Here is a 15,136-nt window from a genome sequence, read left to right as displayed (position 1 = left end):
ACCAAGTCAAAACCTTCCCCCTTAAGAAAGTCGTCAACCAATCAATCATCAGGCAACCTCATGCATCTATTCAAGAACGGCTACTTAAACTTCGCCACAATCAATGCCAATCAAACACTTACAAGCAATCAATGATTTAACCTTAAGTAGGACATCACACTCTATCCATCATCAGGCATCGTCAATCCACATTTTATTATAAAAAATAAACAAAGAAGCTACAAACTACAAATCAAAAACTAAAATAGACCAATCCAACACAATATCAACAGAAACATCAACAATATCAAACCCGACAAGGGCACACCAATCCATCAAAAAGAAAGAAAAGTACGCCCGATAAGGGCACAATCACAGTATACAGAAACAATCAACAAAATGAGTACAAGGGAGGCACCCCCAACCGAAAATGAGATTGTATCCTCACAGTCCAAATATCAAAAGAGAATAACAAAGCAAAAGAATAGTAATAGTTTGATATTACTATTATCAATAGGAAAAGATTGAGAAGGCAAATGTCATTAGGAAGTAGTTTGATAGGAAAAAACAATCTTAGGAAATAGTAATTAAGCATAAGATGAAACTAACCAAAATTGACTATAATGCTAAGTACTTCGTAGCCTCAACAACATGCTTAAAGAGTGCCAAAGAACCTGTTAGAAAACTCAGCACTAATCCTGCATCCATAACCTGCAAATTGATCAACATTTAAACAGTAAGTTTCAAGGGAGAGCTCATGGTGGCAGGATACCGACAACTATAGAGCCTTAGTTCAAATCCCCCCCCCCAAAAAAAAAGAAGCTCGCTTTGAATACCTGAGAGAAGTGCAAAGACCTTCCTGGAGGAAGACCTGCATAATTGCAATTCTTCACTCGTCGATTGGAAAAGATAAATATTAAGCAATTTTTTGTGCATTCTCCTGCAAGATATTGAAATTATTTAGTTAGAGCACTGTGATGTGCCAGAATTTTCCGAACCACCCTAACTTCTCTGCACAATATAGAGATGAAGATGCAACGGTATGCATGCCATAATCATGAAAATCTATTGGGTCAAGAATTATAGATTAACAAAGGCGCAAGAAGGCATATATATTTCTAGAACGAGTGGTGGGACAACTAATTTCACCACCAGAAAAAGGCAAATAAAATTAAACCAGTTGTTTTTCTATGCGAAGAGCCATTTTTTTTATTCCCTCTCAAACAAAGCCAACAATTGAATGGCGCTAACCCTACACCTTCAGCATTTTGTACTTGTCAATGAACTGATTTCTTAAACTTTACTCAACTTTATCAAGTATCAACAACAACAAAAAGAATTCTTAAACTTCATGGTCAATTATATAGGGCAGCCAGTGCATTCAGGAAAAGAATTACAGTGTCACGAAGTATTGCCCAAATTTGTGCATTGCAGGCTCTATAAGGTGCTGCATAGAGAGGACTTATTGTATACACCTTAAGCCAAATGGAAGGGATCCACAATTTTGACTTGCATACAACCCTGAGTACTTACTAAGATTGTGGGAGGAGTCCAGTGGACTCAAGGCAAATTCACATGCATCAAACAAAAATTAAAAAAGGAGAATTAGTACTTCAATGCAAGAAAAAGAATTTGAAGGACTTCAAGAATTTGTAATAGATGGGAGCTTAAAATGCTATAAAAATGAGGCATCCTTAAAGGAGAAAAATAAATAACTCACTAAATTGAGCACTGTAAATGAATCTAAAGTGACAAAGTTGATGTATTCATTATTCTTCCAAAGCTTACTTCAATTATCATTTAAGCCTAAACTTTCATGAAACCAAACCAAATAGCAACATCGATAATTTAAAGACCTCACATATTTTGAACAAAAAGAAAGGGAACTCGGGATGGCAGAAAACTATGATTACAACAACGAGAGTTCAAACCAAACAAGTATGAATGATTCAAAATAGACAAGCAATGAATACAACTAAACATTATAAGATTAGAGAATCAGGAGAAATTGAACCATCAAAATGGGTTATCAATATTTGGAACTGAAATACTAAGCAAACACCCAATCCTTACGTTTAAACAACAAGCAATAAGCTGGAAACCTTAAGAAAATAAGAATCTGATCCACTTGTGGTGTTAACTTTGAGTTAAGATAAGCTCTTTATGTTAAACCACAAAACAGCGAACAAGCTAAGACGAGGAAACACAACCCATAACAGCATTTGACCACAAAATATTTTGGAAATCCAACACGAATAGAATGTAAGATGACCCCAAGTGGTAAATTTAAAGCCTCAGATCTTATTAACTTATAAACACGTATTTTACTAAGATACGAGTAAATCAATCAAAGAGACATGCTTCAAACATACCCGAAATTAGAACAAGAGATATTCAACCAGCAGGCACAATGTAAAAGAGTAGTAAGGCAGTAAGTTATCTGATTCATCCTGTTTACACTAGTCAAGATACAAATGAAATAATCAGCCCATGACATGTTAGGAAAACAAACCCACCTATAGAAACTAAATTTAGAATCTCAAACTAAATCACAAATCATAGACAACATGATGAGATTAAACAGTGGTAGCAACCACATCAGTGAAATCAAAGAGGTATAAACCTTCAATATTTCAAGCAAAAATCTACATAAGAAGACATTTTTCAAGCTTACAAGCATAACAACTAGCAACATAAGCAATACATAGGTATATATCTCATATCAATAACCCTTAGAGGAAGAACAATAAATCGAATGAGAAATTAGCCATTCAAGTAGACATAAACTCAAGCAGAAGATGTCAACCAACGGAAAGAGGAACATAAAGTTTATGCAGCAAAACAAAACTACCAGTTAAGCCCCAAATTTGGAGAAGCAAAATAAAACTAAGAGCTATATCACATTTTTATAAAATAAACTAATCATCCAGTAGAACAGAGGAAAAAACTACCATTTATATGAATAAACCTAACACATGACGACTCAAACATAATCACAAATGCCTAAATGGAAAACATAGAATAACTTAGGACCTGAACAGAGCAAAACTAAGAAAAGGCGTTTAATGTTATGATGGGCAGCGAACCGGTACAAACGAGCGAAATGCGACTAAGAATTCAGATGAACCCAACAAGCAACAAACAAGAAAAAGAAAGAACCTCTTTTAGTGTATTTGCTAAACCAAGGTCGGTTAGGCTGTATTTTCTAGCCCTTTTCTATATTTTTTCCCTATTTTATCCAACCCCTAACTTTGAATTTGGGGAATAAAAAATTGGGACAACAACATAAACGATTTTTTGGACAGTAACAAAGGATTCAAAGAGATGAAAGCGACTGGAATGGCGAAATATATGAAATTTACACAGCCTTTAATCACATTCTCAAACACATAGCTAAAGTCTCAATTTTGGAAGAGCTCATTTCAAGTTGAATTAGCCAATAAAAAAAGCTTTATTACTACATAAAAAGAACATTAAAGATATAATACACATTTTATATCTGCCTGGACAATATGCTGGAGGCAAGGGCTCTGCTAAAATAATATATGAAATTTACACAGCCAAACATTCCTCAAAAGTGCTGATTGTTTGTCGTCATATTACACTAAAACAAGATAAGGATTTAGAGACTCAAAAGCTTAATGGACACTAGATTATTTACACTGATCAAAAAGTTAAAGAAAATTGCTCATAACAAATCAGCTGATAGTGAGTTTTGCAGCAACTGGAAAAACTAACAACTTCTTAGGAGGGGATAAGTTATATGTATGTAAAACACTATATAGAGCCACAGTGCATAAGCATCATTATTTGAGAACCTTGCTGACATAACTACAAATTTCTGTTTTTCTCTCTTTTTTTTAGTCTCCTTTTTGTTCTTTTTCAGGTGGGAAAGGGGCCGATTGTGGGGTCTGCTATACTAAAAGAGTCCATGTTATTTCATCCCAAGAACAAACTCTTAAAAATAAAAAACAAAGTTGATCGTTTAGATTAATGCTTGACAAATGATTTTATACATTCTTCTTCCCTTTTGTTGGTTTTCTTATTAGAGTGTTAACCTTGATCTTAATACTTCTGGCATTAATCAGTGGATTTACTTTTTTTTTAGCTTCCCCTTAATTAAGAAATTATAGAATATCATTGTTTGAATAGGTGAGCTAATTAATGTATTAAAAATTGTAATAAATTAGTCACAAGAAATTCAAGAAAACTTTTGCCTAAATGGATACAACTATCTTGATAAGCTTAGCATGCAAGTCATACACGCATAATCCTTTTAAATACATCCAATTAGATTGATCTTGATACCAATTTTGTAAAAGAAAGGGTAGTCTATGAGAAATTTAGAGGGACAAACAGAAATTAGGGAAAAAGACAAAACCTGGTGGAAAGGGAACGATTCCAACTGATTCGTTTAACAGGTAGAAAACTCAGCCGATTTTTATTACCCGAATTCAAAGTCGATTGCCTCCTGAAAACAAAACAAATCAAAGTAAGAAGTTCAAAACCTTCAACGAACCACCAAACCAACAAAATAGAATTCTTGGTAATGGGAAAAATAGAGACCCCTTCAGAATCTTTGGGGGTAATACTATGGGGCTTTTGCCGCCGATATACAACAACAATAATTTTTTTCTTGAATTTGTTGAGAGGGACGATCAAAGTGTTCTTGTTCAGCAGCTATGAGTTCTGCCCACAAATCAACTGCGTTTCAAAGTCCACCGTATTAGTACCCTAAGAACCGAATCTTGATTCGGACGGCTCTAAGCGTACGAGGACACCTGCTATACGAGGTGAAGGAGGAAGACCACGTGACTGGAATGGCGAACGTTACACTGTTGGAAGTGTAGTTGTCCTCTGTGATGTTGGAATTATCGATTTTTGTAGTGTATAGACGTGAAATGGTTGGAGTTGAATGTGGGTTGGGCTGGGTTTTACACGAATTGGGTCGGTAAGGCTGGCCCAATTTGGAATTGTGTATTATCTGTAGGTATTGTGAACGTTGGGCTGGGTTTTACAGGAATTGGGTTGGCCCAATTTTGGCCTTTTCATGGCAAGAAATTTGTAATTAAGGAATAAATAGCCATATAAATTAACAATTTAGTCAAATTGAGTTCGTTCGACTACAATTTTAATACAACAAATTAACTAACCATCTTCTTATTAATCTTAATAAAATTAAATATAATAAACTAATTGACTCAAAATTATATAACCATAATTTAAACTAAACTAATTTAATGAAATATTTAACTTAAAATTAAAAATCTTTTGAGATGATTTCCAAATATATATATTGATTGATGAATACTAGTGTGCACACTTCTCTTTGCCAAACAATTATAAGCCAAAAAATGAGAGGTTGTAGGAATACAGTTGTAGATATCTGTACAAAATGCTTTAACAATTGTACTTTATAGCCACGTGTATGTACTTTGACACAACTGTCTTACAATTACTCAACTCCTACACCTTAACCAAAATTTCCTCTGAAGTTTGTCTTCTTTGGAGCAGCTTCGTTCACTCGATGAAGTAGGGGAAAAGGCATCAATAGTCATGGTTAATCCCTTGACTTTGTCTTTTTTTGCCAAATTTTACTTTATACGTCTGTCTCCTCTATCTGAATTGTCTCATTCAAGCTTCTTCACAGGGCTCCTATTTAAGAATAAAAGAACAAAGACTTGATTGGACGATATTCACGAGCATATGACAAGCATGAGTGAAGAAGGGTTCCTCTAGATATATTTTCTATTTTAGTTTTGCATGTGTTTGAACTAGAAGTTTCACAATTTTGACGGAAAATTCTAGCTAATTAGAATATTATTACTTAGTTTTAGGTTTGAATCTAACTTTTTGATGCTTATTTTATTTTCGTAGGGTCTTCAAAAAGAATTGGGACACTTTCTTAGATGTTGTATCTTTCTTTGATTTTTTTCCCAGTTAACCACCTTCTTAATCTTAACAAAATATAATAATCTAGGGATAGGATGGCAATACCTTACGATGATTTTGTTGATGGCCCACCAATCAACACACATGCGCCATGCTTCATCTTTCTTTGAAACCAATAGAACCGAAACAACGCATGAACTTGTACTTTACCTCACATAGCCCTTGTTAAGGAGTTCCTTAACTTGCCTTTGTAGCTCTTCAGTTTCTCCCGGATTACTTCGATAAGCCGGTTTGGTTGGCCAATGTGAGCCCGACACGAAGTCAATTTGGTGCTCAATACCCCGGAGAGGGGGCACTTTACTTGGCAGTCCCATCAAAAGGGCTTCATTAGAAACCTGCAAAAGAAAGGAATTAGAATGGGAAGGAGAATAATTAGAGGGGTTAGCTTGGAACACATGATCCCTAGGTGTGACAGGGATCAATGAACTTTGGGACTCCACGTCCTCCCTTATCTCTTCATGCTCAACCAATAATACTTGGGATAGGCAAAGCTGATTGAATATATAAACATGCTAAAAAAACTGGCCAAGAGAGGGGTTAGATTTGTAATCAAGGTATAGCCAAATAAATTAACAATTTAGCCAAATGAAGCTAAAATTGTAGCCAAATTGAGTTGGTTTGGTGAATTCAACTAGAATTTTAATAGAACAAATTAATATAATTAACTACCAAACTTCTTAATCTTAACGAAATAAAATATTAAACCTAAATATAAACTATTTGACTCAAAATTATAACCATAATTTAAACTAAACTAATTTAATGAAATATTTAACTAAAAATTTAAAATCTTTTGAGATGATTTTCAAATGTTTATAAAATTTACTTATTATATACAAAATTATAATATATATAATTTTTTTAAATTCCAAAAGTGACAAAATTATATAAAAATAACTTGAATTTCATAAAACTAATTATTTTAAATCATTTGAAAAATTAAAGAAACTCGATGATTAATCTATAATGTAGATGGTCAAAATTGGGTATCAACAATAATTACCAGCCTAGTAATTACACAACCTAGTAATTACCAACTTAGTAATTACACAACCTAGTAATTACATTAACTTGTTTGTTGCCACAATATAATTATAGTGTTATTACCAATGTAGTGTTTGGTTGCACAAGTATAATCATAAGGGTTTATTGAATTTTAAAAATAAAAATAAATTATCTAAAATTTAAAATTTATATTAGACAAATAAGAGCCTTTATAAATGATATTAAAATGGAATATTTAAGACGTAGATTGGCTTTTGATAATATATTAATTAATAAACATATGTCCTTAACTAATATTATAAAAAATAATTGATATCTATTTTTCAATTTAGCATATTTTAATTAAATTAATCATAAAAACTAAAAGTACAAAATTTCTATGAACATCAAGAAATGCATGTTTGACAAAAAAGATTATTATTATTATCTATCTATATCTATATTTCCTTAAAAGCATGAACTCCTAACTTGGATGTTAAATTACTATAATATCCCTAACTTAGGTTGTGACTTTTTCGATGAGTTGTGACTTTTCCGATGAGTTGTGACTTATTCCAAAGGGTTGTGACTTTCCAAATAGTTGTGACTTTTTCAATAAGTTGTGACTTTTTCCAAAGAGTTGTGATTTTTCGGTGAGTTGTGACTTTTCCAAATGGTTGTGACTTCTCAGAAAGGTCATGACTTTTTAGATAAGACACAAAAAACACTTCTTCATACCACCATTTTTTTGACTATAAATAGAGGGGCTTCCTCTCATTTTTCAACCACAATTTTTTTAAATCTTATACTCTTCTTCTTTCATTTTAAAATTTTTTGTGTTTTATTATCGTTGAGTGAATTCGAAGCTTAGCGGAATATGATGTACCATATTCGGATGAAGTAAATCGTTCTATCCTAAGAGGTTATATTCCATAACCTCGAGTACTTGAGGAAAATAATTTTAATGCTATAATAATTATTTTTTTCTTAATATATACAACAATATGTAATGTTCCAATATACGAAGTTAACATGATGTAATCTAAATTCAGTTGTTTTATTAGCAGTTTCTCTTGTGATGTAGATATATGCTTATGAATATCTTTTTCTAAAATTTAGAGTAATTTTCACGATTTGTTTTTTTATGCTCAAGACAAAATGATGACTTTATTTATCAATGCTACTTATGTGATTTAGATTTTAGGAAGTTTTCTTCAAAATAGTTATTACTATATAAACATTGCCCTTTTGTTTTACTTATTTACTATTTCTTAATATATTAGTATTTTAGATGAAGAAAAGTTCATATGACTTGTCATAATACCAGTTGATGTTTGTGTTAGTTTAATTTTTATTATTTATTTTATAGCTAATTTTTATGAGATAAATATTTTCATTAACGAAAATATATATTTATATTTGGGTAGGTATTTGTATTTAAATTAAAGTAACAATATATGACGAATGTATTATCAAGTTAACAAGATCTTCTAACTTTAAAAATATATTATTTTAAAATGTTCCGAGTTATTTTTTTTAAAAAAAACTCACAACAAATGTAAAAATATGTGAATATACATGAATCATTTAAAATTTATCATTTACAAAATAATTTTTATATTCATTTATATGGAATGAATATTTACATTTGGTCCCTACACTAAATTAAAATCTAATAACTATAAAAAAAAATAGTAACATTAATTAGAACTTAGAAGTCCTATTTTTTATGTAAGTATAAAGTTTATTATAAATTCAGCTACTGCACATTAATTCTTTAGTTATAACATTTTAAATTCTCTTAGTTATTACTAATTACTGCAAACCGTATTCAACCTCTTTTACATTCTTAGTTATAATATTATGAATTCCATTGTTATTACATTAATTATTTCTATATTTCATCTTTCCTTATATTAAATTTTGACCAATAATTTTACATATTATTATACGGCCCCTATATGTGTTAACACAGTTTTGTTATTTTTCCTTTGACAAATTATGCTTGGTTGAATAAATTGAAAAATTGTTTACCAGTATATGAACTATATGTTTGTTGGTTGTAAAATGAACAAGTCATTATATATATGATTTCACATATAGAATATATTCTTTAATTGTATTTTTATGTTTTTTTGGTTAAAAAAAAGAAAATCTTTCTGAGTTAACTATGGACAATCAGATAACTATCTGTATATAAAATGCAAATTAATATATAGAAAATACTTCCAAAAGATAAGATGTAGTTGTTCTCTTCACATATTCATATGACATCTAAATAGTTTAACCTGTACACGTGCAAAGCACATATGGTTAGATTACAAGAAAAATACACAACAAATCCTGTCTATAAGGTAATTTTAGCGAGATACGACTAATTAAATGATTGAACCTCATCAAATTGAAATAAATATATATACATTATTGTATTTAACAAAGAAAATTTTTCATTCACCATCTTCTTAGGTTCGCGTGAAAAAGAAATATATATGACAATCCACGTTGAACATTGAACATTCACAAAATAATTTACAATATTATTTTGGGTTAAGCTTATTATTCAAATCTTCACTTAAATAAGCAATACTATTTACCATAACATGTATTTTCTAAATTGATAATTACGTGCAATGCACATGTCAAAAAACTAGTAAATATAGTGTCATAAGAAGACTTAATAGATAACCTAAGTTCTAATTCAAAAACAAAAAAATTAACATAATACACTTTGTTGTGTCGTAATTTTACAATCTTTCGAAAAATCATTTTTTGAAATGTTCAATAAACAATTTGAGAAAATCACTAAGAAAAGAGTCGCCACTTAATTTTTTAATTTAAAGAAATTAAGAAAACTTTATTTTAAAAGACTCTAACAGATTAAGTCTTTATAAATTTAGAAAAATGGGTAAGAGGTTCTCATTTACACTTCAAGAAGGTTTTTAGAACATTTGAAGTGCCCGCTAACACGCGGTTATCCTACAACTTGACCAAAATATTTTTGACTAACTTTGAAAAGAAACTAACAAGTAAAGAAAGATTATTTTACTTTATTTTGCTTGCTTACTTCTTTTATTTTTATTTCATTTATATATATAAATATGTAATATTTTAAAAAATCACTTGAAAGGAAAAGAACTTAAGCAATTAAAATAATTTAGTAAATTTTGTCAAAATAAAGATTAAAACATTTGAAAGAAATTAAAGGCGCTAAAAATAGATCAAGTTTCTTAAAATAGATTAACATTAGAACTTTAATAATAGAAATCATAATCAATTTATGAAATTAAGACACAAAATTTTAAGATTTCTTTTTTTAGTAGCACTATCTGCAATTTCTTCAAACTCATTTAAAAAAATTAAATTAATCTTTTTTGATATATTACTTTAATTTTTCCTAAGATGAATAATATAAAGATAATTGAAAATTACGTTAAAACTTTTTTAAAAATTAAGTCCCAAAATCATTACAATTGAAAATTACGTTAAAGCTTTTTTAAAAAAAATGCAAAAGATGGTGTGAAAGAATTTAAATATCATACCTTAAACCAATTTGATCGATCAAGCCAAGAAGCTATCTAAAATTAATTGAATACAAGTGAAAGTTTTGACTTAACACAATTGATTAAATAAGAAATAAAGAGTGATAAAATAAAATTTACTAAAAGTAAACTTACACAACGAAAAATAGTTCATCTTTAGGGGAATTCAACTAAGTTAATTAACAATTCCAAAGTTCGAGTTAATAATAATAAATATAGAAAAAAGAACAAACAATAAATAATGACAATAAAATATTTAAGAGTAAATGAGAAATTGAATTTGGGCCTTTATATCAGTGTATAAAACCATATACAATTCACTTTTGGACTTCCGTACACTCGGATTTCAACTTCTAGCCCTGTATTTAGCCTCCGATGACCTGTTCATCAGCATCTTTTCGATAAAACATTATGGGCTGACTCGAGAAAAGATAAAATTGGGCCTTCAAGGCCCAACAGATATGCAAGGACCAGTGGACTTCGTAGTGGTAAGCTCGCAACATAAAAAAATGAATTAGCAACTTGAAAAGAAAACTCAATCCTAAATTAAAATCTGGACACAAATAAATAAATAAAATTGATCAAAGATGAAACTCAAAGATTTATACCTATACTATTAAAACTAGCCAACTTCACAAATGAACCAACAAAGTAATAGATTTATATAGAGCCAACTATCCGTATAGCATTACATATTAAGCTACACCTTGCTAAGCTCTTAATTCCAGAAACTAAACTAGAATGACATAGAAGCTTATAGCAGAATAATAAAGGAGAAGATGAAGCATTTTCTAAATAATCGCAATGTCCTTAAGATTCAAATGATGGGCAAGAATAAGAACATGTAACTATCCCCAATCAACTCACTTCTAATGCCTTAAAAAGAAAACCAGACAATCAAACAACATGTAGTAATTTAACCATTTATATTCTTGTCACAACATGTGAAGCATACACATTATATAACTTGAGATCATACAAAAGAAAGAAACACAATTGACATCACAGGTTAGGATCAATGGCAGGGCAACGAAAATGACTACACACAAATACTTAAACGGTGTTACACAAAATACTTTAGGGCAACGAAAATGACTAGACACTACTCTTTTGTGCATAAGTTTCATGCTACTGCCACAACAAAGATGCTACAAGAGCTACTAGGCCCTTAAATACATTTTCCCCTGATAATAAATCACACGAAAAACAACAAATCCCCACAACAATAATAAAATTTGCATAGCAATGCCGCAAAAGAAATAAAACCAACAAAACTTAGGCACACGAAACACCAAAAATTGACTACAATCAACAACATAAAGGTGCATAAATAACCTCCACGATACTATCCTTTTTGAAGTCCAACAGAAGGCCACACATTACAGGAAACCAACAAACTAAAGGCCCAAGGCCACCTTAGGTTTTTATACCCAACTTCTTAATATGAGAAATTAACACATATATGACCGCACTGACTGTTCTCCCCTATAGGTCAAAAGAGTTTCTAGTAAAGCTGAACACAAGTAATAGAGGGTGATTATTTTATTGAGGAAATTTCATTGCCAGACTAGTAGGGGTGTCAGCTAAGTCTTGGTTTTCTGTTTCTACTTCTTCCTCCAACTCTTCCTCAAAATTAGCAAACCATCTAAGGTCTCATGGTCTACTTAATATTCAGAATGAAATTCTAAAATAGTGGGATGTGAAATAAAAAAAGTTTCATCAACATGAGTATAATCGTCGGTATTGATTTTAAATCTAGGCTGCAATGAGAACTACTTCCTCCCCCACCCCTACTAGTAGCACCTTTTTTTTTTCATAAATTTATTTTTTACCACTACTTTTTTTTAACGGGATCCATATTTAAAGTTTATAATAATTAAAATATAAAAAAAAAAAGATAAATATAACAAAAAAAATATAATAAATAAACAATTATAGAGATGAAAGTTGAAACGAATGTATAAGATGTCTAAAACACCTCTGTTCCTCTTAATAGAAGCTCAAGAGAAAATGAAAGAAGTTAGAACATAACAAAAGCAGGAACATGCAAAAGTTTCCACGGGTAAAATAACTGGAAATGGCAAGCACATCAAATCTTGTCCAAACATATTCAGGATATCATCATGAGGCATTCATCTTCCATTATCCTATATTAGAAACAAAGTACAATAATTAAAGTATTTTAGGGAAAAAAATTAATCTTCCACTAACTTGCCAAATTGATTTAATTCAAAAATGTACTTTTCTTGTCTTGCATACTTAGAGTAGAGTCAGCATATAGAAGAACAAAGAGAAACATAGCATACCTTTCATGTCACCCTATAATATGATGCCTCCCCACCCTTACCTGCCTTTGTAGTTGCAGAGTCTTTTACTTTCTTCCCAAGAGCAACATTCTTTGCTTGAATCTCTAAACCTCGAGCTTCCTTGGCATGTCTTTTCTAGACACAGTAGTTAGAAAAATCCCACTGCCATCTAATGAAATTTGCTATAAAAATATTTCACTAATGAAATTTGCTAAATGTCAAATAGTGAGCATAAACTATAAATCACAATTCCTTCTAAGTGAAAGTAAATCACTGCTTAGACACCTCACAAGCCTTTTCTGTCTTAAAATCATCATATAGGGCTTCACCTCTACGCTCATGGGATTAAATTTACTTCTGCCAATCTCTTCACTATAGAAGCAAAACAAAAAACAACACTAAGCTATGAAGAGAGGTTCCAATTAAATAGATCTATGTTAGCTCATTGAAGTAGTTACCCAAAATAGACAAAATAATCACTTACTTACATGCTTATCTCTACAACTGGAAGTTCGGAGATGGATTCAGTAGAATCAAGTGCATTCTCAACAAGTTCTCTCACAGTAGTAAAAAGACATTTCCCAGGCTGAAAATTTGGAAAGAATAACATGATTAATAGCGCATTTAGTGTATCATTGTTGAAGTAAGTTCCACCTCATGAAAATCTTGAGCTATTAAATAAAGGAAGAGCCTATTTCATATAATGCCTTCAACATGCCCTTCAATGTGGTCAATTCTCTTTTGTTGGCTAATGGAAACAATGCGTGACCTTAAAATCCGCCTACTCTACAAGTAACCAGTTCCAGAAAAAAAATCCACCTATTCTACTATCATTATGAATATAGGAACATCTCTTCAAGAGGAGTATAAGGATTCAATGATGAGTTATCAATGGTCTGATTATATGATAACCATGGGGAACATGGAGATTGATTTCTCAACTTTTTTATTATTAAAGCCTAAATTTTATTTAATTTTGATGTACTAGTTGTTGCTCTCCAACATAACGGCTAATAACCAAGAGGAATACTAACTTCACTTTACTTTATCAAAATAAATTAACAAAGCAATATTCTCATAAAAACTACAAATTCCATTTATACTATGGAGACTATGCAACTTTGTTTCTCTATTTTTGCAATTACCCTTAGATTGCATTCACTTTTTTCCCCCACTAATCCTTTGGTGTTTTTGTATTTTTGTATTCTGCTTCTCTATTAAGCTATTGCTCCTGGAAGATCTCCATTATTTTTCTTAGTTCAGATTAGATCTAAGTTGCTACATTGAGGAAAACATCTTTTTATGGAAGTAAAACATCAATTGATTTTACATGATTAACAGTCATTGTAAGCAACAGTTGACTTAATGTTAAAAATAAGTAATAATGCAACTGTTGAGGATTTAGACTTGGCAGAGTTTCCATTTGTATAAATGACATGCACCTTGCTTCGGTGCAGTACATACCTCACATTACAGCTAACACTGCACCTAAGATACTGACAACTTCAGTTACAGATAATATATCACTCAAATGCCAACAAGGCAATATTACTTCATTGACATCCTTAATCATCAAACTAATGTGTGATTATAACATTAGAAAAAAGTTAACATTATAAGACATCCTAAAAATATAAGAAACTCACATTGTCAAAACCAGCAATGTTTTTGTTATCTGCAAAGAACTCAGCGGGAAACTCTGCACAATTTTAAAACACAAAATGAAAATTAATCCAAGAAAAGAAAAGGCAACAAACCATAAGCTTAGAAGTTTCACCTAGACTCAATTAATAGAATTAGAGAGAGAGAGAGAGAAAACAAACTCTGTTTGAGAATGCTATCTTTAGGTATGTATAAATGTTTGCTAATCCAGCCAAACATTCATCATGTCATTCAGTATAATCTAAGAAAGAACCAATTCAGCATTCTTCCGCACATAAACTTATGGATCTCTTAATCATGCATACATGGCTCTATCCATGGCTATAAGAGATTAGGAAAATGAACTGTCAAATCTCCAAGAGCAACAATACAATTTTATCAAACTATTTCAGATAGTGCATTCACCACAATAGTGAAAAGAATCATCTCATGTACACAAATGTCACACCATAGGCTTGTCCATATTTTCAATCATTATTGACTCAACTCCATTTGGTTAGAAATCTCAAAGGACTTTGTTAAGCTTGTAATATAGGCTTAGGAAAGGTTAGGATATCATTTAGGTCTAAGTGACTACACCCTCCTTGAACATTATACAACTCATCATTTCCAACTTTCTCCACTTTTCAAACCCATGCACATTTCACACTATTTTTCATTTTTTTTTCTTATTTCCATTCTAGATGCCCCACATACAACCATTCTCAGCTTTTG

At 31.0% G+C, this 15,136-nt stretch overlaps 1 pseudogene; it reads right to left on the bottom strand.

The window, feature by feature from the left end:
* The window catches only part of LOC125809931 (DNA topoisomerase 6 subunit B-like), a 31,766-nt pseudogene extending 17,025 nt beyond the window's left edge, over window positions 1–14,741 (bottom strand).
* Between the last annotated feature and the right edge of the window lie 395 nt (window positions 14,742–15,136).

The sequence above is a fragment of the Solanum verrucosum genome, unplaced genomic scaffold (assembly GCF_900185275.1).
Source record: "Solanum verrucosum unplaced genomic scaffold, falcon-dt-bn FXZP01000257.1, whole genome shotgun sequence".
Lineage (NCBI taxonomy): Eukaryota > Viridiplantae > Streptophyta > Magnoliopsida > Solanales > Solanaceae > Solanum > Solanum verrucosum.
Note: the sequence above shows the minus strand (reverse complement) of the source record. Positions and strands in the feature narration are given on the sequence as shown.